The 25949-nt window shown below is 35.3% G+C and overlaps 1 long non-coding RNA gene across 1 annotated transcript in view; it reads right to left on the bottom strand.

Moving 5' to 3' along the window:
• The window catches only part of LOC105085615 (uncharacterized), a 259455-nt gene that overhangs the window by 23379 nt on the left and 210127 nt on the right, over window positions 1–25949 (bottom strand). Inside the window, exons 12-14 of the long non-coding RNA XR_010382210.1 lie at window positions 19739–19763; window positions 3720–3814; window positions 2615–2677 (exon numbers count right to left, since the gene is read on the bottom strand). This is a non-coding gene — a long non-coding RNA (uncharacterized LOC105085615). The remainder of the gene's footprint in view (window positions 1–2614; window positions 2678–3719; window positions 3815–19738; window positions 19764–25949) is intronic.

The following is a 25949-nucleotide window of genomic DNA, read 5'->3' as shown; positions in this document are numbered from 1 at the left end:
CATTGATGAAGGAAATTAAAGAAGACTTTAAAAAAATGGAAAGATATTCCATGCTCTTGGATTGGAAGAATCAATATTGTTAAAATGGTCACATTGCCCAAGGCAATCTACAGATTTAATGCAATCCCTATCCAATTACCCAGGACATATTTCACAGAACTAGAAAAAATCATAATAAAATTCATATGGAACCATCAAAGACCTAGAATTGCCAAAGCATTACTGAAGAGAAAGAAAGAGGCTGGAGGAATAACTCTCCCAGACTTCAGACAATACTATAGAGCTACAGTCATCAAGACAGCATGGTATTGGTACCAAAACAGACATATAGACCAATGGAACAGAATAGAGAGCCCAGAAGTGAACCCACAAACTTTTGGTCAACTCATCTTTGACAAAGGAGGCAAGAATACACATTGGAATAAAGACAGTCTCTTCAGCAAATGGTGTTGGGAAAACTGGACAGCAGCATGTAAATCAGTGAAGCTAGAACACTCCCTTACACCATATACAAAAATCAACTCAAAATGGATTAAAGAGTTAAACATAAGAGAAGATACAATAAACCTCCTAGAGGAAAACATAGGCAAAACATTATCTGACATACATTTAAAAAATTTTCTCCTAGAAGAAATAAAAGCAAGAATAAACAAATGGGACCTAATGAAACTTACAAGCTTCTGCACAGCAAAGGAAACCAGAAGTAAAACAAGAAGAAAACCTACGGAATGGGAGAAAATTTTTGCAGGTGAAACCAACAAAGGCTTGATCTCCAGAATATATAAGCAGCTCATATGACTCAATAAGAAAAAAATAAACAACCCAATCCAAAAATGGGCAGAAGACCTAAACAAGCAATTCTCCAAGGAAGACATACAAATGATCAAAAAGCACATGAAAAAATGCTCAATATCACTAATTATCAGAGAAATGCAAATCAAAACTACAATGAGATATCACCTCACACCAGTCAGAATGGCTGTCATTCAAAAATCCACAAATGACAAATGCTGGAGAGGCTGTGGAGAAAGGGGAACCCTCCTACACTGCTGGTGGGAATGCAGTTTGGTGCAGCTACTATGGAAAACAGTGTGGAGATTCCTCAAAAGACTAGGAATAGACTTACCATATGACCCAGGAATCCCACTCCTGGGCTTGTATCCAGAAGGAAATCTACTTCAGGATGACACCTGCACCCCAGTGTTCATAGCAGCACTAGTTACAATATCCAAAACATGGAAACAGCCTAAATGTCCATCAACAGGTGACTGGATAAAGAAGAGGTGGTATATTTATACAATGGAATACTACTCAGCCATAAAAACCGACAACATAATGCCATTTGCAGCAAAATGGATGCTCCTGGAGAATGTCATTCTAAGTGAAGTAAGCCAGAAAGAGAAAGAAAAATACCATATGAGATCGCTCATATGTGGAATCTAAAAAACAAAAAACAAAAACAAACAAACAAACAAAAACAAAGCGTAAATAAAGGACAGAAATAGACTCACAGACAGAGAATACAGACTTGTGGTACCGGGGGGTGGAGGGTGAGAAGGGATAGACTGGGATTTCAAAATTGTAGAATAGACTACACTGTATAGCACAGGGAAATATACACAAAATGTTATGATAACTCACAGAGAAAAAAATGTGACAATGAGTGTGTATATGTCCATGAATAACTGAAAAATTGTGCTGAACACTGGAATTTGACACAACATTGTAAAATGATTATAAATCAATAAAAAATGTTAAAAAAAATGTATCTAGTACCTCATCCCCCCTTGTCAACTCCAAGACATTATTACAGTTCAATTAATCATCATTTCTTGCTTCTATTAATTCATTTTCTTCTTTTTCCATTTCTCTGCATTTACCTTTATTCCTTAAAGCATTTTTAACGTTTTTCATTTACTGAAATCTATCCAAAATCTTCTAATAGTAAAGTAAAATTCCATGTCTTTGCAGTTGTCTATAAAACCATACATGATCTGGTCCCCCATTCCACTTTATGCCTCTTATCCTTCTACATTTTTCCTTGTTCACTCTGCTCCAACTAAGCACTGTTTCTTCTGCAGGCATTTCCCAAAATACATACCTCACATCAGGAAAGGGCAAGCAGGTAACCCTTGGTCCTAAATGGCCATCATTTATTTTGGCTACTCAGTATAGTTTTGTATTCCCCCCCCACCCCCTCAGGCATTGGCATCACCTGATGTGTTTAAACTGTCATCCAGACCACTGAACAGTATCAAATTCCTTCTCACTTCTTCACTCTTACCAGTCCTCAGCAGCCTATTTGCTTGATACTGCCTTGGAAATATGAAGGCAATGATCAGCAATGTTTGTGACACTCATTTTAAAAGGCTGAATAAAATCTATTCTCCCCACCAAAACTGATTAGAATCCCAGAAATCAGTAGATACATCAATTAAAGAGTTAAACTCAGAAAAATATTTGGTGGTACCTGGACCAATAAAATAACCTCCTTTCTTTTGAAACTTATTGACTCCACGATTAGAACTCTGTATGGAAATTGTATACAGTGACTAAATGAATTCCACTCTTCCTATGATGGCCACACTCCAAAATGGCATCCAATGATCCATACCTTCTGATATTCACATCATTGTGTAGTCCTCTCTGATGTTGTCCCATGGTTGACCTGTGTGACCTAGAAAATATGACAGAAGTGATGGTGGATGCCTCATGAGGCTGTCATTAAGGAAATTGTGGTATCTGCCTCTCTCCCACTCTCTTGATTACTCAGTCGAGGAGAAGCCAGCTGCTATGTCATAAGGACACATGGTAACCAAGGAAGAGGCCCGCATCACCGGGGACTGATGCTTCCTGCCAACTGATCTGTGAGTGAGCCATCTTATAAGCAGATCCTCCATTTCCTGTCAAGCCAGCAGATTCCTGCAGCCCCTATCAGGTCTCTCACGAGAGGCCATGAGATGGGACCATTCAGCTGAGTTGTTCATGAATTCCTAACTCACAGAAACTGTGAGATACAAAATATTTTTTGTTTCAGTCTTTCCTATGGTGAATTAATTTGTTATGCAGTAATAAATAACTTGTACACTTCTCAAAATTAATGTACAATAATAAATAACTAGTATACTTCTCAAAATTAAATGCTAGCTTAGTGTGCATCTGAATAACCTACTGATAATCAGATGACTCTCCAGCATAGGAGTCTAGGTGATCACCTCCCATTATAAAGGCTGAAAAAGGCAGATACTCATTTTTCCAGAACCTTCCAACACCCAACATTGCAGCCTGGACACCTATATGTGACACAAGCACATCCAATTCTACCTGGGACTTTGAGTCAGAAGTTATTTACACAATAACTCAAAGGTGATAGAAAGCAAATTCTAATAGTAACTGCAGAGACTACAGCAACTTCAAGTATCCTGGTGTCCCGGGGTAGCAGAGCCAGTAGCCAAACCCAGCGTCCAGCGCCAGCAGCAATCAAAGTCACAGTTCCCAGTGTTCAGCTATGAAAACAGAAGGGTCTTCACCCAACTGATTCAGTGGTGAGACTAGGCTGTGGTTTTCACTTTTACTTTTCCATTATTGCTGCCAGTTTTTCAAGTCTGATCATCTAGAATTCCAGCAAATCTATGCATATATCAGTTAAGATAACTGTGGCTGCTTGAACAAAACACTCAAAACTGCAGTGGTTTAAAACATACAAGTTAATTTCTCACCAACTCAGTAAGCTTCAAGGGTGTTCTGGTCACTGGATGGCTTGGGCTGTTTCCATCTTGATGCTCTATCACCATGAGGACTTTGTCAGCATCTGCTGTTAAAGCAAGAACAAATGAGAATGAAGAAGTTCCCCTATTTTTAAAGCCTTTCCACGAAGTGACACACATCACTTATGCTCACATTCCTTGCTGAGATCCAGGTACCAGACCGACATGGATTCACAGGTGAAAGGAGATCTAATCCAAAATGTACAGCAATTTCTCAGGAACATCTCATTCAGTAGAACAGAAAGTACAAAATCTGTCCAGTAGCTATCTGTCTCTGTCACACTGAGCAATGAATATGTTACAATGTTTATTTGGTTTCCTTAAATCAGCCAGAGACAGCTAGCTTGCCTTGCAACAGGGAATCCTGCTTAATATAGCTGTATTCTCAGTTACTTAACCAAAATCAATCAATAATTGGGCCAGTTAGTATAAATTGCATAGAATTAACACTTTTTGCATTATTATATTTCTTATTTTTCAATATTAAATAGGTTGTTTATCAATAGTTCATGAAACCAACTCTCATCTGCAACACTGAAAAAGTTGCAAGCCTCAGCTTACCATGTGTATATTTAGAAACAAGGAAGGGTTCACAGTTACAAACCATTTTCCAGTTATGACAACATTATATTCTAATAAACCCTAGAAGCATCTTACGTCTTTACCTCTATTAATCAACAATACCAATAGCCATCAATACCACAAAGCACACAATTTTTCAGAAATTATTTCAAATAATGGGAGATAATTTTCCCAGAAATAGTTAGATTATTAATTTTATTATTTATTATATTTCCTTAGCCATATAAATAATTATAGTGACATAATGTTTTATTACTGTGGACAGTCTCTACAAATTATGAGTACAGCTTAAAATTATTATATTGTTGGTCTTCAAATTTATTTTCTTGAAGAATAAATCATTGATAAGAAAACAAAAAAGACAAAACACAGAGAGGGGGGAAATATTTGCAAATACATAGTTGATAAAGTCCTGGTATCCAAAGTATATAAAGATCTCTTAAAGCTCAACAATAAGAAAACAACCCACTTAAGAACTGGTCAAAAGTTCTGAAAACTCACCAAAGAAGATATATAGATGGCAAATAAGCATATGAAAAGATGCTCAACATCATACCAGGGAATTACAAACAAAGATAACAATGAGTTATCACTATGCATCTGTTAGAATGGCTAAAACACAAAACACTGATAATACCAACTTCTGGCCAGGATGTAGACAACAGGAACTCTCATTCATTGCTGGTGGGAATGCAAAAGTGTAGACGGTTTGGCAGTTTCTTGCAAAACTAAATATACTCTTATTGTATGATCCAACAACTGCCCTCTTCAATATTTATCCAAAGGATTTTAAAACATACGCCACCTGAAAACCTGTGCAAGAGGTTTATAGCAATTTTATTTGTCATTGTCAAAAGTTGGAAGCACTCAACAATATCTTTCAGTAGGAGAATGGATAAATAAACTGTGGTACATCCAGACAATGGAGTATTATTCAGCACTAAAATGGAATGAGCTATCAAGTCATGAAAAGACATGGAGGAAACTTAAATGCATATTGCTAAGTGAAGGAAGTCAAAACCAATCTGAAAAGCTTATATAGTCTATAATTCCAACTATATGACATTTTAAACAAGGCAAAACTATAGAGAAAGTAAAAAGATGAGTGGTTGCCAGGGCTGCAGAGGGAGAGGCAGAGAGAGATGCAGAGGTGGAGCTCAGTGGATTTGGGGAACATGAAGCTATTCCATCCGGTAAAGTAATAGTGAACACATGTCACTGCACGTTTGTCAAAACTCAGACAGTAGGTACAACACAAAAAGTGAATCCTAGTATAAATGACGAACTTTAGTTAATAATAATGTATCATACGGCTCTATCAATTGTAATAAGGTACCACACTAATGTAAGATGTTAATAATAGGAAAAACTGCATGTAGGAACAAGGAATTATACGGGAACTCTGTACTTTCTGCTCACTTTTTTCTGTAATTCTAAAACTGATCTAAAAAATGTCTTTTATTAAAAAACAAGTCATTAAATTTAAATAACAGGATGACAAATTCTGGGGAGAATCTTCATTATGCTTTATTTTTCAGCAATTCATTTATTTAAGAAAAGAAAGGAAAACTGTTACATTCACTCTAGATCTAACTAGGTGGGTCTAAATATCCTTCAAAGATCAGAGGTAGTAAGATAGAAAGTCCCATCAAGCAGTTCGAATGCTGTTTCTGTCTCACCAACTTCTGGTTTACATATTTGGTTCAGTTTTTTAGCCTCCCCACATCCTCCTGTAGTCTGTTTACTGGCATTGACCAACAACCAGAATGGCACTGGGCTGTTGTATGCTTCCATTCTTACATGCACCTTAGCACTTAGCTCCTGTTTTGTAGAAAAAAAATTATTGACCTAGTGGGAACTTTGTATTGCCCAGTCTCCTAAAAGGCACTATAACTTACTTATTTGATTTGTTGACACTGAAAAATGTCAAATGTATTTTGTGCAATAAATGTATATTGAAAGAATACAAGAAAAAATGGTAAATGCTTCCTCTAGCATTTAATTTTCTGCTGCTTCTTTTGTTACCCTAACACATCTCAGAATCAATATCTAACGTATATCTTCCCATATCTGCTTTACCTATTAACCTTTCATGCACCAAGCTTTTCTGAATAAAGATAACAAAGGAAAAACTGCTCTACCCACCCTTAATAAGTGGAATATTTAATAAATCTAGATGGTTTGGAATTTTTATCCCAACAGTCTTGGGTTAAGCCACAAAGTCAGGTATCATTTATTATCAGTGTAGAGATGATGGGAGGCTTCACTACACTATATTTACTGAAGACAGTTCAATCAGAATATACAATTATTAATTAGTCAAGAAATAACTGGTAGACCATAGGCAATCTTTAAAGTCATGTGCAGGAAAAAAATTAAAAAGCAAGTATCACTTCTGATGAATGTTTTATTGAAGTACATTTGTTGTACAATATTATATATGTTACAGGTGAACAATACAGTGATTCATGATTTTTAAAGGTTATACTTGATTTACAGTTATTATAAAACATTGTCTATATTCCCTGTGTTGTACAGTATATCCTTGTAGCTTACTTTATACCTAATAGCTTGTACCTCTTAATATCCACCCTTATATTGCTCCTCTTTTCTCCCTTCTACCTACTCATAGCCACTGGTTTGTTCTCTATATCTGTGAGTTTGCTTCTTTTCTGTTATATTCAAGTGTTTGTTATATTTTCTAGATTCCACATATAAGTGATATTGTACAGTATTTCTCTTTTTCTGTCTGACTTATTTCATTTGCCTAATACCCTCCAAGTCATCCATGTTGTTGCAAATGGCAAAATGTGATTCTTTTTTATGGCTAAGTAGTATTCCATTGTATATACCACATCTTCTTTATCCATTCATATGTTGATCGACACTTAGGTTCCATATTTTGACAACTGTAAATAATGTTGCTGTGAACATTGAGGTGCTTGTATCTTTTCGAATCACTGTTTTTGTCTGTTTTTTTTCAAATATATACTTAGGAGTGGAATTGCTGGGTCATGGTAGTTCTATTTTTAGTTTTTTGAGAAACCTCCCTACTGTTTTCCACAGTGGCTGTACCAACTTACATTCCTACCAACAGCGTAGAAGTGTTCTCTTTTCACTACAGCCTTGCCAACATTTGTTAATTATGTTCTTTTTGATGATAGCCATTCTGACAGGTGTGAGGTGATATCTCATTGTGGTTTTGATTTGCATTTCCTTGATGATTAGCAACGTTGAGTACCTTTTCATGGAGCTGCTGGCTATCTGCATTACCCCTTCGGAAAAATGTCTGTTTAGTTCTTCTGCCCAATTTTTAATGGGGTGGTTTGTTTTCATGTTGAGTTGTATAAGCTGTTTATATATGTGGATAATAACCCTTTATCAGCCATATCATTTCCAAATATTTTCTCCCATTCAGTAGGTTGTCTTTTCATTTTGTATTTTTTATTGATTCCTGAAATATTTATTTATTTACTTATAATTTATTTATTTCTGAGTAAGAATGCAATCTTAAAAAGAGAATACTTCAATTCAAAATAAGCTTTGCCTAGGAATTTCAGAAATCATTCATTCATAAATTTACTAAGCAAATATTTTTCACCCCTCTAATATGTACAAGGCCTTCTACTAGTGACTAAATGTTAATGTAAAGATAAACATGGTGGCTGCTTCATGGAATTTAAAAGCTGGCTAATAAAGAGTAGAAGAGTTTCCTTCCAAATTACTTATAGATTTTTAATCCTTTTGGAATGAATCAAGCTTTTAAGAAACAGAAAGCCCAGATACAGCGGCACAAACATACAGGGCTGTATTTATCTCACATACAAACATTCCAGATGTAGGCAATTGCTGTCATTTCTTCAGTAGCTCGATAAAAATGGACGTATGACCTTGACTGTTGTAGCTGGCTTTCACTCGTGTCTCCCATGATCCACAAGATGTCTGATGCAGCAGCTCGTTATAAAGCTCATTATAAATATGGCACTCACTTCAATGGAAAGGTAAAACGGAACAAGATGAAGTCTACCTTAAAAAGCAAAAACGCCACAAGCAGCCCACAGAGTACTTCTGTTTATATTTAACTGATCTGAACCTGGATTATATTGTCACCATTGGCTGAAAGATGATGAAGAGGATCGCAGGAGTCAAAGACCCTCCAATACTAGGACTCAACAATTATCAAGTATTGTTTTCCAGAGAATCTGACCAATAAAGAACTCCAAACCGGTCTGTAAAGTTCAGGTTTAAAGATAAGTCTCAATTCTGTTGAAAAACAAAGCATGAAATGGTAGAGAGTATACATAAAACATTCGGCAACTATTAATCCTTATTTTGTTTGACAGTTGTTTTTAAAGGTATAATGGATACATATATTGAGTATATATCCATTATTCAATGCATATATTATGCATGTACTGACAATATTATGTATTGGCCGAAGTATTGGATATCATGAATGTAAGAATAAATAAGAGATGACCAGTTTTATGAGGTACTTCACAGTGTAACAGGGGAGACAGACACGAAAACAGATAATTATAAGACAATGTGTCATCTCCAAATAGTATTAGAATATTATAAAGCCTTTGCTTAAGATGCCACCAGTGGTAGTCCTTAAACTGAAAGACTGAAAGAAATCCTGACAAATAGAAAAGGACTCTATTGTCATCTAGTGGCCAAACTTATGTCCTTGAAATGGTTAAATTACCTTGGATATCTTTTATCTGTAAGAAGCTATTTTGGGGACTGAAAAGCAATTGAGCCCAATTTTGCAAGGTTTTTCGGATCCTAATACATGAAGGGGAATTAATGCTGTAAAAAATAATGTCGCATATCTTTTCAGAAAATTTTTTTTCACTCTCTCACCACAGATAGCAATGACTTCAACTTAAGAAATTTTCTGGGATTAAAAGAAGCTAAATGGACATGATAACTAAATTCAGTTTGTGATCTCGTATTGTATACTGGGACAATTAATAGTATTTAAACAAGGCCTGTAGATTACTTAACAGTATTGTATCAGTATTAATGTCCTGGCTTAGATAATCATACTGTGTTTATGTAAGACTTTAACATTTTGGGAGACTGAATGTCAGGTGTATAAGAAAACTATGACTAATTTTGCAGCTTTTTGTAAGTCTGAATTTATTTCCAAATGAAGGATTTAAAAAACTAAATGATAAAAATGTAGTATGAATTATAAAAGAGGTTTAATAAGGTGTTTTTGTTTCCCTAAGCTAGTAATATATCCTATAATTATACATAAGTATTATAATATAGTTAGTTGTATATTTTTCTCTAAAGTGTACATTTTAAGTCATAAGGTCAGTCTGAAAGAAAATTTAAAACAATCTTTATAGTATTTGGTTTATAGGTGCTGATGGAAAAATGCTATTTTTCTAAGTCCAGCCACCATGGTAGTCTTTTTATAAGAAACCACAAATAATTAACCATTTTCTTTATATTGCTAACTCTGATAATATATGCTAACTCTCAGTTCAGCACTGAAGCCTTCTGATGGTGCTTTTTGTTTTCTGTGATTTCTATACAATGATATCCTAACATTTTAGGGACTCACAGAGCTATTAACATCAAATCACCTTAGTGGACTTCATGGGAATCTCAGAAAAAATGTCAGCTCGGCCCATCAAACCGGACACAAAAACATAGGCAATTACCTGAAACCAGTCTAGCTTTTAAAGATATGTGCTGCTGATTGAGGAGCTGTCTGGGACCACCGTACAGGATTCACAATCTATAAGAAGTCTCTGGCATTTGTCTTCTTCAGTGGAGGGGTGAAAAGATGACCAAAAATTAAAAGTTACATATATGATAGTGCAAGTGTAGGAAGAGAGGTAATTATACTTGTTTTACACAAATCGGATAAACCATATTCATGTTACAAAATATTCGTCGCTGAAAATAGTATTTTAATCATCTAAGAGCAATTTAACATTGCAAGATGGAGAATCCAGGTCAGTCATTTACATTAACTTTTTAAAGTTGAAAAGCCTAACTTCAAAGTATCAGCTAATTAGGTAGTCATTTAGTGAATGTCCAGGATTTTAGTTGAAAATCAAAGAGATGATGTTTCTGATTAAGGACGACAGCAAGTTCCTCCTATTAGGAAATGGTATCTATTATTTCTCTTTGTCTGTCCATATTACTTGCTTTAACCAGCAGAATGTGGTGGCAGTCATGTTGTGTAACTTGTAAAGCTGAACCCCTAACAGATCTGTGGTTTCTACTTTACACACTAGTAACACTCTGTTTTAGAATATAATTGTTATTCTGTGGAAAACCTAAGGTGCAGATTGCAGTCCCCTCTGCTAAGAGGGAGGGAGACACCACTATCCCTAAAACCACAGGGAAAGGCCACCCAGGTGAGAACTATGGCTCCTTAAGTTACAAGCTTGGCTGAGTCCCCAGCCAGCAGTCATTACTGAACTGTCAGGCACACGAGTCAGCCACCTCGGGTGGCTCAATAAAGGTGGCTTCCAGGTGACTGCAGGCCCAGTCAATGCCACGTGGAACAGAAGATCTACTCAAACATGCTCAGACAGATCATAAAACCACGAAAGACAACAAGTGGCTGTTGTTAGTTTAAGTTTTGAGATGTGTTATTCAGCAAAAGATAACCAAAACAGTGTGTTCTATATTAACCTCCTCATCGGGGTATGCAATTTCTGTAATCACAACGGCAGCTCCCAATTTAGTAGCCTCTGTTAAGCTGCCATGACAATTTTATCCCTCCTCAGTCTTAAATCATTTTTCATAAAGCTTTTGATAACAGCTTTTCTAATATAAAGTGCATTTTTCAAGGTCCATCTATTTCAGTTCAAAAATATCTGTTGAATCTTGTTCTTTCTATTCAGTTTAGTTAAACTTAAAACACTGAAAAATTAGAAGGCATAGCCCTTGTCATTAAAAGCCTCATTACTATTGTAGAGACATAAGATACACATTTATTTAGAACAACTAAGGAGTAGTAAGGAGGACTGACTGCAGAGGCAAAAAGAAAATGTATGTAGGACTGAAACGTTTCTGAAAGGCTTTTGGGAAGAAAAAAACAAACGTTCAACCTTATAAAATATGGGGAACTTGAATGGTAAAGAAAAGAAGGGTGAGGGTGCTACAGACTGTGTGAGACCCAAATGCAGAGACTGGAGACTGATGGATGGGAGATGGTGAGGAAACAATGTTTGCTAAAGCAAATAGGAGGAAACAACCAAAAATGCAACTAATTTGTGTAAAAAGAAGTATCAATTTGATTTATTTAAATTTTATTTTTCTTGGTTCATAATTAAACGTTTTTGAACATCAGTGAAGAGAAATGTGGCTTAACCACAAACTTCCTCACATGCAAATAAGCATGCCAGATTTTGCATTTAAAATTTAGGAAGCAAAATTTCATCATTTCACACAGGTCTGAGTTTGCAATGCATAGATTCCTGACGGCAGAAATACAGATTGCTAGTTAGAAATATACAGAAAGTGAAGCATGTAAATGATGATGAAATGCAAATGTGCTGCAATCGTATTACAAAGTTTTCTCCTTCCTTTCTAACTTCATTTTCTATATCGTTGACTGAAGAATATTTATCCTCCATCTGCAAAAGTCATCCCCTGGTATCGTGTAGCAAAGCAAAAGGAACACTCATGAGCACTGAGCAAGGACACAGATGCTCATTAATCAAGTAGATTATCACCAGTGATCAGAAATACTGAAGATGTTTCAGTTAAATTGCCCTTATGTATACTTAGTTGTGACACTACTGTCCCTCAGAATCTTGGCAAAGAATTCTAGCTCTTTTAGGAAAATGCAATTAGTATCCAAATAGATATATTATTTTTCTTTCACCCTATGTACTGATTGTCCCAAGTGAGAAATAAGCAAACCAATTTATTACAATCAGAAATTTTATATATTTTTTAAAAATCCACAGGATACATACTCTATATTTGCTATTTAACACTTCTAGCAATTTCAGAAATATATTAAGACTCCATATGATCTCAGACAAAGCTGTAACTGTTCCTATTTTCTTAGTAATAAATAAACACATCAATCATCTTTTTTATCCATTACTCATTTACACTTACTGCTATTGTAGTAGGCACTGGGGCATAAAAATGAGGTATGATCCATATGCATTATACTCAATATTATTTCTAATAGCCCTGCTCCATCTCTCAACAATTATGAGCATTAGCGTACTTCAATTTCAATGCAAAAATGCAAGCACACAATTTTTAGATTGTCTGATCCCTGCAAAAACTATAGTCCTGTGGCTCATATCCAAAGACTTTGTTTCATATACATCTATTCTTTAATCCAACACACTTACTTTGTACTTATTTGCCAAACGTAGTGCTAAATACTGAATACATAAAGATGAACAAGCTCTTACACTCAAGGAGATTTTATGGTCTAATAAAAAAACACAGTCTTGAAAATAAATACAGGCAACAGGATCAAATGTTCAAAACCAACACAAAGTTTCACATAGAAAGTAGTAGTCATCGATAATAAGGGACAGTCAGTATAAGCTTTATAAAAAAAGATGATACTCAGTCTGAGTTTTGAAGGCTAATCACATATTCAGCAGGTAAACAAGCATGGTAGATGGTTCAAAACCCAAACATGTTACTGTCAGAGTGATTTGCAATTCTACTTATAAGATGTAGAATTTAAAAATTGTAGTTCACATGTGTCTGAATGCATAGACATGCACACACATCTGTGTCTCGTTGGATATTGGGTTATCTTTCCTGTTTGAAAATAAACTGGAAGATGCTGGTATGGTTTATGGATGTCACTAAAAATATTGTTTTTTAATTTAAAAAAATCTTTGTAGATTCACGGATATGACCAATTGAGACATATGTGCCTTGCTAAACTGTTATCTTTCTTTAGGATTCTTAAATGCTATTACTCCTAGTTTTGGGGAGTAATTCCACTCTTTGACATAAATCTATTATCTTTACCACATTCTCATATCTGTAAAATAAGGATGAGGACACTCATCCCCCCAAAGTTATTGAGAAAATTATTATGAAGAATACATTTTTTGATCTGAATATTTGTAGACCTGATTTTAAAGGGAGAAATACATTCAGATATATGCATGAAAGTTGTACTATATAGAACTTCACTAACGACGTGGGAATGGAAGGAAGGGGCTGTAAAAAATTTAAAATCCTAACAATGAACAAGTTTCCCATTAATTCACTTAAAAGTATAATTAGAGAACCAGAAACAATTATATCATCAGATGTCGATACACCAAAGAAGAATATGGATGTTAAACATGAAATTATACAAAATGTGAAAACAGCAGATTTCAAAAGCAACACAAAGTAATACATAATTCAAAAGAAAGGTAGGAAGTAATTCTAGTATTATATAAAAAGAAATTATACTTAGTGAAAATCATTAGCAAGATAAAGTATAATGAAATATATTTGGATAAGATGAACAGGAAAGTAAGTAGGAAATTTTTTTGTAAAACATGCTACGCATTATATTTTTGTAAAAATACATACGCAATGAAATGGAGACAAAGATCATGCTTTGCTAATTCACGATATACAACAGACAAAGACAGAAAATGTAGTATTGATGGGCGACTCCAACAATAAAAACATCCGCTACACGTGTCATTCAAAAACAAAGCCTTTGATAAAGCCTTGGCTTGATTTTATGACAATTTTACCTCTAAAACATAGTCTTGGAGTAGGGGAAGGCAGAATACATAAACCTATTTAAAAGCGGAGTGGTTTGTCAGTGAAAATCTCTGCATTTTAAAGTGATGTGTTGAACTAGGAAATGTTTCTTACTGTATTAGTTTACTAGGGTTTCTGTTAAAAAGTACCACAATTCTGGAGGGTAGAATTCTAGGATCAACATAGGCTTGATTTCTTCTGAGACCTAAGATTTCTGTGCCCTCACAGGTCATCCCTCAGTATGTGTTGTCTGTGTTTAATTCTCTTCTTATAAGGATATCAGTCAAGTTGGATTAGAGCCTACCCTTATGACCCCATTTTAACCTAACTCTTTAAAGGCTCCATCTCCAAATACAGTCACATTCTAGGTAATGGAAGAAAGGGTTTCATTGTATTAATTTGGGAGGGACACAGTTCAACTCATAACTCTCATCTTAGAAAGTCAATTGAGAAAATTTAAAAAAAAGAGATTCAAAATGCCCAAATGTTGGACCTAAGAATTTTCCCTGCTTTTTAAAACCTCTCCCAGTGGTTCTGTTTCCAGCCATGCTGTAGATCAAAGTTTGGGAAGGTTCTAAAGCAAAGATTCTATTATTGTGGGCAGGTCAGGAGCCCAGTGTTATTTGATGCCTTTCTAGCCATGTAATTTAATTATATTATGTTACCTTCACAAGTGCAAGCTTAAAGATTCAACATATATAAGGGAAATACATTGTTGGACATGCTTCAACTTTGGTCGGCAGTGGCCATTCCAAAGCCCTGTAATGAGAAGTGTTGTGAGATTTGCTATGGAAAAGAGAGGGAAGAATAGGTAGTCATGTTCTATATATGTGCCTTTCTCATATAATAGGAATTCTCTTCGTTTCTAAGGGAAGTGTAGTTTTCAATCATATGACCCCCTAGAGAGCTCAATTTTGGCTACAGGGATCTTATTTTACCATCTTAACTGGAATAAAGCCCACATTAAAAATGTGACCAGTGTATCTCTTCATTTCTGAAGCAGGTTTTTCCACTGCTTATTGTCTGGAATCACACTTTAGCAACACTTTCTATGTTTTTTCCCACCCTTCTTCCAGACCTGTATCAGTCCAATTGTTTCTTTGGCTTCCTCCTGCCCTGCCTGTCATGTGTTTTCTCATGCTACTTTCTTTGCCTCCCTTTTCTGCGTCAACTCACTCTGCTCTCTCCTGCCTGTTCTTTCTCACTTCTCTCTGATTCTTACTATTCTGAAATGCCCTTTTCGCTCGGTACAATAGTACCCACCATCTACCCATCAGCTTTGTTTTCAGAACCACAGTGTATCAACTTATAGATCCTATTCCTTTTAAAGAATAAATCACGACATTCTCTATGCATGAATTCTTTTTTTTCAAATGAGCAAATGTGCATTATTTATAACTTGAGTTGCCTCTTTTCCCCCAGCTTTACTGAGATATAATTGACATAAGTAAGTGTAAGTTTAAGGTATACAATATGCTGATTTGATATGCATATATATTGCAGAATGATTACTACAATAAGGTTAGTTAGCACATCTACCAGCTCACACAATTACTGTTTTGTTTCTCTGTTTTATGGTGAGAACATTTAAAGTCTACTCTCTTAGCAATTTTCAAATAAACAATATTGTTAAAGTATAATCACTATCCTGTACATTAAATTACATTAAATTATTCACCTTATAATAGGAACTTAATACTCTCTGACTAACATCTCACAACCTCCGTGGGTTCTTGAAGCTTAAACTTACATTCCTACACACTAAAGATATTCACCATCAATCACATAGGAAATTTTCTGTCATTCTTTATAAAACCAAAAATATGTAAGCTACTATTTTTATAATCTATCACTGAAACTGAATTTATCCCACATTTGTTCACTATTTAATTCACAATGATTTGGGGGTTCAGATGAATATTTAGCATTATTTTTCAGGATGTCTATTACTTTTTCATTGGAATAATCAGGTTTTTAAGAGAGTGTAATTTGGTACATAGCAACAATTAGGAAGAATGTTTAAGTACTTGCATTTAAAAAATTCTTAGGTTATTTGCAAAGCTGTAACTTTTTAAATACTGTTTTGGAAAATAGCAGTAGCATTTATAAAACTGTAAGGTAAATAGCTGTTGAAACTTAAAAATACATCTCAAAGCTGAGTGATGAATTTGACAGAGAAATGGCTTCTTTTCAGGATATTCTGGTTTAATTTGTCATTTTGCCCCTAAGAAATATATATACATAATATAGGAGGAAATCTAACAAAGCAAATATTTTTAATTCAATCCAGGGGAAAAGATATATAATTTTTTAATTAATATGCTACATTTTATATTCTGTGGAAGAGGTCAGAACAGAATGTGAAAAGGGTAAATGAGAGTAAGAAAATCAGTATCACTTACATTAAAAGTATTCATTAAATAAGGTAATATATAAAATAGTATGTCCTAAAGTATCCTGAAATCTTATGGGAACTAAACTTCCTATATTTTAAGAAAAATGTATTTTTTAAATTATTTTTATCCTTTTCCATATAAATCGTTAAAATTCCGGAAATTATAGTACTTTACTGTCTAAATTCTACTTCATTTTCTGTGATTTATATTGAAAAATATCACAAAACAATTTTATCAGACCAAATATCTAAGGTTTTGGTTTAGAAAAATATGTTCACTGCACGTACACTTCACTTCACCTGCAAAAGCAGCTACTGACCACCCCCATTAGAACTTTTGGATTGTGAGGTCTTTTCTCAAGAATTGTAATAGATTGGTGCTAATCCATGTATATATTCTAATTCAAGCTCTCTTGTGCCTAATTCTGTACATTTACAAGGTAGCTGGTTAGAGTTGAAGATGCAGCCAGTAGCAAAGGAACAAAGCAAAGCAAACAATTCCACTTACGCACCAAATCTCTTCTTCAGAATGCAAGCCAACTGATATAATCAATATAGGCAAATTAATTACAGTATACTGGAGCATTTATCAAATTAATATCATCATTTGCAACTGGATGTGGCACAAATCTATATCCTAAAATAGTTTATTATTTTCTTCCTCAAACCCATTTCTACTTCTGTAGTCTTACTGTCTAAGATCTAATGACCAAAACAAGACACTTGAGAGTGGAAGGGGTCACTAATACCTATGCTGTGACAACGCAGGAGGACTTGGGCAGTCTTGGGCAAATGAGGAAGAATATCACACTATTTGTGAATAAGAGAATCATTTACTCATTTGGCCAAACCCAAACCAGGTGTCCTATTTGACTTACCATTTCCTTCAAATAAAATAAGCTTGAAGGACTTGTTGACTTTCCTTTTATTCACCTTATAATTACCTAGGTGAAGCTCTCTCATCCTCTCTCACCAAAAAAAGACTTTCTGCCTCTGACCCATCCAATAACCACTGCCAACCTGACTGCTCTGCAAAATGCAAAATGCAATCTGATAATGTTGCTGTCCTAGTTTAGACAAAAATAAATATATAAATATATCTTGTAAACTCCAAGATGAAGTTCAAACTTCTGAGAATTGCATGAAACAGACTCACAGATATAGAGAACAAACTAGTGGTTACCAGTGGGGAGAGGGAAGTGGGAGGGGCATAAGAGGGGTAGGGGGATGACAGGTACAAACTATTAAGTATAAACTAAGCTACAATGATATATTGACGACACAGGGAATATAGTCAATATTTTTTCATTTTTTAGCCAACATTTTTATAATAATTATAAATGGAGAATAATTTTTAAAAATTGTGAATCATTATATTGTACACTTATAACATATAATATTGTACAACTATATTTTAATTTAAAAAATAAAATTGAGAAATTTTTTTAAAAACAACTCTTCATGAACTCATTTCCTGTGACACATTCCATATTCTTGCTACACACACCTCATCCCCTAACACAGTGCATGTCCTGTACATGATTTACATTCTACCTGCCAGTCTCCTCTGATACATCATGCTTTCCTTTGCCTCCTTGACTTCCAGGTTCCAATTTCATTTGCACAGAATATTTTCTAAAACACATACACACAGAGATGTAATAGATTCTTTCTTATCTTTTAAATTATTGTCTAAGACTGAAGACTTTGGTTTTCACTCCAGGTACTCATTCTTTGAGACCAAACTCCACTTGGAGGGGAATTATTTCTCCCACAATTCTACTATATATGATTCTAGTGAGTGTCCTAATTGTAGCTTTACACATCCTGGTCCCTGTTGACCTGTTCAGTCCAAGCCATGCCAAATAGTCCATCTTCATGATTTTGTTTATTTGGCTAAACAAAGAGATTTAGCTCCTTTTCGATGACTTAGCTATGCTACAGGAGGCATGGCGGCTGCCAGAAGCCAAGTTCCCACAATAAGTCATTCAAAACCTGAATCCAACAACAGAGAAAAAGGCTGTAATGTAGTTAGAGCAGGAGTCCTGAAAGTGTTCAGACTCCTAGTTGAGGCCCATGCGTCCCAAGGATATGTGAAATTTTAAATAAAAGCTACCTTTCTTTAATTTATCTATTTTATTTTTCTTTTACTTATAAGATTGGATTTTTATCCACCACCAATAAGAGTCAATAAACAATAATAAATTGGCCTGATTCTCCCAAGATGAGAAAAGCTTTCCCTAATCTGTGATTTTACACTATGGTGAAGTTTATATGTATCATATAAACTTTATTAGATAAATTCATCTACATATGCTAATCAAGAGACTAAAGAGAATTAACATTTAAAATAATGTGGACAATTACACTCAAAGAACATAGGTCTCAGTGTGTATAGATCTGAATCTCCCTCATTTTCAGTTTCCATGTGCCTTTCAGAATAAAAGTATCTTTTTCTGAGAAGTGTGATTCTTGCTTTTTAATATATGATTCAATTCTCAATTTCAAAATAGCCTCCAAATATATACAGCATCTGTATCTTGGTGTCTAAATATTCACCAATAAATGGAACTGGAGCTTCTTGGAGAAGTGGTTAATTCCAGGACTAGGCAGGAAAAATAATAAGCCTGGTTCCAGAAAATAAGAAAATGCTCAAAGAAACATAAGGGCTTGTCAAAGGAACACAGAAACCAACCTTAAGGCACTTCTAACAGTCCAAACTGGAACACCTTTAGCATCAAAATAAATGAAGATAGTACTGAAATTTAACCCATAGACTAAAAGAAATAGTCACACATCCATACTCATATAAATAAATACTCAATTGGGAAATAAGGAATGGTGCTTCTTCATAATAGAATTTTAATTAATAAACATGGGAGGAAAATGGAAAATCAGCATTAAGCAAATAACACAGTAAAAATAATATTAGACCAGATCTATTGATGGACACTAAAGCTAGTTGGTGCAAACTGGAGGACAAATGAGGTTTGCATCATATAAAAGTATCTCTTCCCAAAAATTTATTAAATAAAAAGTGTTAGGTAGCAATGCTACAGTAGAGGAAGCCCACAGAAGACACCTTGACCAAGTTACCAGTGACAACATCCCCAGTAATGACATCATCATCATGAACTCTGTGACATGATGCAGTCAGAAAAGCACAATATCATTCCTAGGGCATATTTGCCAAAATAGCACAACCACAGTCTAATTTCAGCAAAGTATCAGACAAATGCAAATTGAGAGAATTTGAAAACTAACTTACCAGTGCTTCAACAGTTTCCAAGATCCTGAAAGACAAAAGAAAGCTGAGGAACTGTTGAAAATTGTAGGAAACTAAGAAGAAATGACAGTTATATTCAATATTGAATCTTGGATAGGAGGGTGGGACCCTAGAGCGGAGAAATGCGCTTATGAAACCATAGTTATTAAGCTGTTTTTCAGTATTGACAGAAATAGACCAAGGGGGCAGAAAGAGGGCCCACACACTGGCCGATGAGGGTATGGAGCTTGGAATAAGCCAGAGTTGGCAGGTCAAATGAGTGATAAAATAAGATGGAAAACCTAATTAACCAGGTGAAAAAACATGAGAATATTTCCCTGCTTCATGTAGGTACAGGAATATCCATCCACAATAACACTATTCACAATAGGAAAAACCTAGAATAAACCCACGTGGGTAACAATGGAAAAGAGGATGAATAAGTTTATGCAAACAATCACACACACACAACACACACACACACACACACAAACACACACACACACACACACAGACAACTATTACAGAGCAGTCAGAGCAAATGAACTAGACCCACAAAAATGCTGGCATTAACAGAGGTGAAAAGAAAGGCCTAAAGAAGACATACTACATGATTTTTAAATAAACGAAAAGAATTAAAATTCAAAAATGTGCTCTAAAGTAATACACATAGGTGCAATGAAGAATTATACTATAAAATAAATCAATAAAGGAGAAATTGAATATAAGACTCAAAATAGTGGTTACCTCAGACGAACTAGAAATTATCTGCATAGAATTATATGTCATCCACACCATCCTATTGCCCTGTCTCATTGTTGGACATACCATATTTCATTTGACTGGTCCCTTCTGAATCCCTTTGCCAATTTATTATCCAATATGCTGCTTGCTAAGCAATATAAAAATATTTTTACTTACTAGGTTCGTCAAGCTCATTTGCACTTATTGATATGATTGTCATATTTGTTCTGTGTTAATAATCTTATTTAGTTTGTATAATCATTTTATTACATAGCTTATTTATTTACCCAACCTTTACTTTTATCTATAGGAGGGTTTTTACTTTTATTTAAATATTTATTTTTGTCTTAATAAGTCTATATAAAGTCAATAATCTTTTGTTCCTCTCATTATGTATTGGTACCCTCCTATGAGCAATAAGGAAATTAGCTATTAACCAATTATTTCCCCTCCCTTCCCTTTCCCGTAACATCTTATATAAACTAATAAATTTTAGTCTCAATTAATAACCTTAAAGCAATCAAAAGTTTATTTTAACTTCCATTCAATTCTCTCCCTTATTTTTTATGAAAATAATCTTTCTATATTATCAGAGTATATAAGTTTGTCATAATTTACTCTTTTATAACCATTATTATAACCCCTTGTGTCTTTTTAATAATCATTACTTAATCTCTGTTCTGAAGGAAAATTATTTTTTATGTTCATCACCATTATGCATGCTGATGTCTTTTCTGATCTAATTCTTTTAAGATTTCTCAGAAAATTTGCTTGGAAATAATATTTCCTAAGGAAGTGATTGTGAAAATACTATGTACTTGTATATTTATAAAAATATACTTTTCATTTAAAAGGCAGTGGATATAAAGTCATTGGCTCATATTTTCTTTCCTAGAGTATTAAATGTGTTATTTCATTGTCCTTTGGCACAAATGTAGTATTATTGAAATGTCTAATAATAATTTAATTTTTCTCACTTACAAGTGATTTTTCCTAGAGGCCCAAAGGATATTTTCCTTTTATTATAATCTAGCAATTTATCAGAATGTCCGTGTTTACTATTCCATGTACTTTTTTTTCAGCTACATAGTATGCTCTTTCAATATTTCATTATGGAACTATTTTTATGAAAAAAATAAACTTGAAAATTCTCAGAAATTTATTTTAAATGTAAATTTTAATTGCACATTTTGAAATTTAGTAATTTTTCTGTGCTATTTATTTTATTTACTTCTTTGAGGACTTCTAACAGAGCTAATTTCTGCACTTGTATTTGTAAATCAATAAAAGTCAATCCAACAAGTAATACAAAATACAGGATGAATCAAAATAAGAAGGCTCAGAAATTGCCCATCAAATCTTCTTTTCCTACATTTCTACTGAAGCTTTTTGCAAAACTCCCTAATGACTTTCTCACTCCAATGTCTAGTGGCTTCTTATTTCATCTCTGATGAATTTGCTTTTGTTGACTACTTCTTTCTCAGGCTCTGTTTTAATTTGGATTCTTTGATCTTTCCTGATTCTTTCTCTATGTTTCTTAGTTGTTTATTTATTTATTTATCTTTACTCTCTTTTCACTAGCTCTTAAAGGCTTGACTCCTTAGGGTTCAGTCTTGATTCACTTTTCTTTTTTGTTACACATGTCCTGTTGGGACGTCATCTACTCCCAGGTCTTTGGCTGAATTCTACTGAAGGTTTTCTAACTTCTGCTTTATCCCCCAATACGTATTTTGAACAGCTTACTGAGTATTGTTCTGAAAATACCTCAAACTAACATGTTCATAATCAATTTCATTATCTTCCTCAAACTCCAAACCTGCTTTTCTTATTTTATTTGCATCAGAGTATATTTTGCAGTTTTTCTTACTCATCATCCTTTGGCTACACCTCCCCTTTTTTATTCGCATCCAATGTCTTTCTGCACTAAGTGCATTTATGAAATCTACACCACCACTGCCTTTAATTGCAGCTTTTTCAAATTGCCAGACTCCTGACTCATGTCCCTGCTTGACATGTCTGCTTTCTCCACACTGCATATTCTCCACAAGAGCATGAGAACAGCCCTTTAAAACACATAATTCAGAACCTCATTCCCCTTCTTTAAAACTTGATGGTTTTTCATTGCATATGGCAGTGACTATCAGTTTATTTTATCATGTTAGCAATGGTCTTTATCATTTTCTCTGCAATGAATTCCATAGATAAAAAGAGAATTTCTTGGGCCAAAGCAGGGATGGGAGTGATAGAGAGTGGAGGGCCCAGAGTTTTGCCTACAGAATTTTATTCTCTCCATCCTGGAGCACCTCTGATGTAGCCTAAGAATTTAAGCAAAAGAATCTGAAAACTCCTGGTCAAAAGCCTCAAACGTTTTAGCATGTTGTTGAGGGCACTTCCTAAACTGGTTCTACCTATCCACTTTTTTACAGCACCCATACCACTTCTTCTAACTTTGCAGTCCTAACCTACTCACAGCTTACTGAACATAGCATGCACTTCATGACTATTTTATAGTGCATTTCTTCTTTCTTTTTTCCCTTTCTCTGCTTAATAACTTAAAATTATCCTTGAATATCCCCTCTTCTTGGAAGCCAGCCCTTAAGACAAAACTAAATTTCCTTCTATGCCCTCATCTCTGACAGCACTTTGCATAAACATTTCCTTGAACACTGATCATGCTGTACTGTCATCTGTCTATGTGTGTGTCCCTTTAATAGAATGCAAACTCTTCAAATAAAGGATCTATGTTTTAGTCTTACCTGGATATTCCCAATGCCTCATATAGCCCCCAGAATTTGGGAGCTATTTTATAAATTTGGGCATTAGAACTGATGATGAGCGTTACTAAGTATTCATGGTCTAGTATCCTTTACACCGAGTCTCTCACCTTGCTCACTGAGACACTCATGCTAAAGTCCTGAGGCTGCCACGTGGGAACAGAACCCAAACTACCCCACAGGAGAGCACACACGCAGAATCCCTGTGACTGTGTGAGGAGAGAGAAATGCCTGACCGGCCCCCACCTACTCCAGCTTAGCTACAGTCACTCCCTGACCACAACTGCCCGAGAGACTCCAACAAGGACCGTTCATCTAGGCTTTCCCTAAATTTCTGATGCATAGAATGGGCGTGGTAATAAAATGTTGTGGTGGTTTATTGTGCAGGAGTATGAGCTGTTACAGGTGTGGGCACCTGCAGCTCGGGTGCCGCCCTAAAAATCCTCAAATGTGGAATGAGCTTTGGGGGCTGGATGGCAGGCAGAAGCTGGAAGGGCCTTGAGGAGGGTGCTAGTCACCTCTGAGTCCCTGAAGGGCTTCACGGAGGCTCTCGGTGAAAACTCAAAGTAAGAAAGATGATATTGAAAATTGAAGAGAAGGAAATCTGTGTTAAGATGTGGCAGAAACCTTGGTGGTTCTGTCACCTGCCAGAAAGGTGACACTAGATACTAGGAAATGTCCTTAATGAATGTGATGATATAACCGAGCACACTTCCAGGCAAAATATTTGAAAGCTACACCTACAGTTTTCTCACTGCTTCTGACAAAACAAGAGGATAGATATGCACTAAGGAGAAAATGTTTAACGTAAAAAAGCCAAGATGTACTGGATTAAAAAATAAAATTATTTCTCATTCTTAGACAATTCTGACAAATGATTCTCATATTCAGAAAGGGCCTTAGGCCAAAGATCAACTCCTGAGTGGGAATCTAAGATCCTTTTCTAAGACCTCAGACATCTATAAGGTTGGGACTCACAGAGCCTTTCAGACAAACGGCCCTTTAAAGATTATAAGGGGATGATTTACAGATGCTCTCCAGGAAACTACAGAGCTTCTCAGAATTTTCATGATTTTATCTCACAACAGTCTCATAAGGTTGTGACTTTTATCTTGTGGAGGGAACCACAATAAGACTCACAGAATAACTCACAGCACCTTAAGAGAAATATGTTGGTAGAAGTCCTGCCAGCACACTGTACTAAAGCCACTGCACTAAAAGTGACACAGTACAAAATGAATAAATGCCTTTGAATCTCTGTCATTTTATGAACCTGAAGTAGAATGAGAAGGTGACTCAGTTTCAGACTCAGTTTGTATTGATTTTTGCTTGCATGTTTGCTTTTATGGAAAAAGAAAGGATGAAATAAGATCTTAGGCAGTGGAGCCCAGAGCCCAGAGCCCAGAGAACAACACTCAGAGTAGTAATTATCCGTAATCAAGAAACTGGTGATATGTGTCCAGTTGGGTTTTAGGATTGACATGGACCAGTGACAGCTGTGAACCCCCTGTTTCCCTTTGTTTTGAGCAGGAGTGTGTATACTGATTGTCTCATGCCTGTCCTATCATTGTATGTTGAGGGTATGAACAGGTCATAGTTTATCTCTTTAGTTCACTGACTTTTAATTTAAAAAAATGGTACACATGGAACTAATAAACCTCAAGTCTGAGTGTGAACCTTATCCCATAATACGATGAGAATGTGGGGGATTTGTGGGAGAAGGTGAGATATTTTGCGTACGTGAAGAGGTGATATTTATTGTGGCCAGAGGACAGACAGTGGCATCAGGGGCATATTTTATTTTTCAAAGACAGTCACAAAAATAGCTCCTGTCCCGCATGTTTTCTAATTCTTTTCTTTAGCTTTACTGAGGAATCATTGACATAACTGACAATTTGAAATTGTAATATATTTAATATGCACAACACGATCTGATAATATGTACAAATTGTGAAAGGATTCTCACACTCTAGTTAATTAATACATTCATAACCTCACATATTTACCATTTTGTGTATGGCAGGAAGGTCTACCTAAGCTTTACTTAAGATCTACTAAATGATGAAGATCTACTTAAGATCTACTTAATGCTTAAGATCTCTTAACCAATCAATTTCAATTATACACGACAGTATTATCAACTATAGTCACCACACTATGCACACGATAGATAGATAGATAGATAGATAGATAATCATCAGAATTTATTCATATTATAAATAAAAGTTTGCAACCTTTTACCAAACTTTTCCCATTTACTCCAGCCCCCAGACCCTAACAACTACCATTCTATTCTCTGCCACATGTTTTCTGGAAATTTGAAACTCACTCATCAAGAGGTAGAGTCTATGCACTTGCTCCTCGAAATTGTGTGGGCTCTTGTGACCACACCAAACACTAGAGCACGGTGGAAGTGATGTCATGTAACTTCCAAGGCTAGATCATAAAAATGCCCTGCAGTTCTGCCTTGTGCCCTTGAAATGTTCACTTTTGGATTGCTGCCACCAACAGAGATCCCTCTGACCCACAGCCCCAGCTGAGCTGCCAGCGGCCTTAAGCACCTACCTTCCAACCAGGAGAGGGAGCCATACTGACAGTGCACCTACCCCAGTTAAAACCTCAGGCGGCGCAGGCAAGCCATACCAGGTAAGCCCTGCCCAAACGGTAAGTACATCAGTGAAGTAAGTTTTAAGCCA

This window comes from Camelus dromedarius, chromosome 9 (assembly GCF_036321535.1).
Source record: "Camelus dromedarius isolate mCamDro1 chromosome 9, mCamDro1.pat, whole genome shotgun sequence".
Taxonomy (NCBI): Eukaryota; Metazoa; Chordata; class Mammalia; order Artiodactyla; family Camelidae; genus Camelus; species Camelus dromedarius.
The sequence above is the reverse complement of the archived record's forward strand: the minus strand, read 5'-3'. Positions and strand labels throughout refer to the sequence as shown.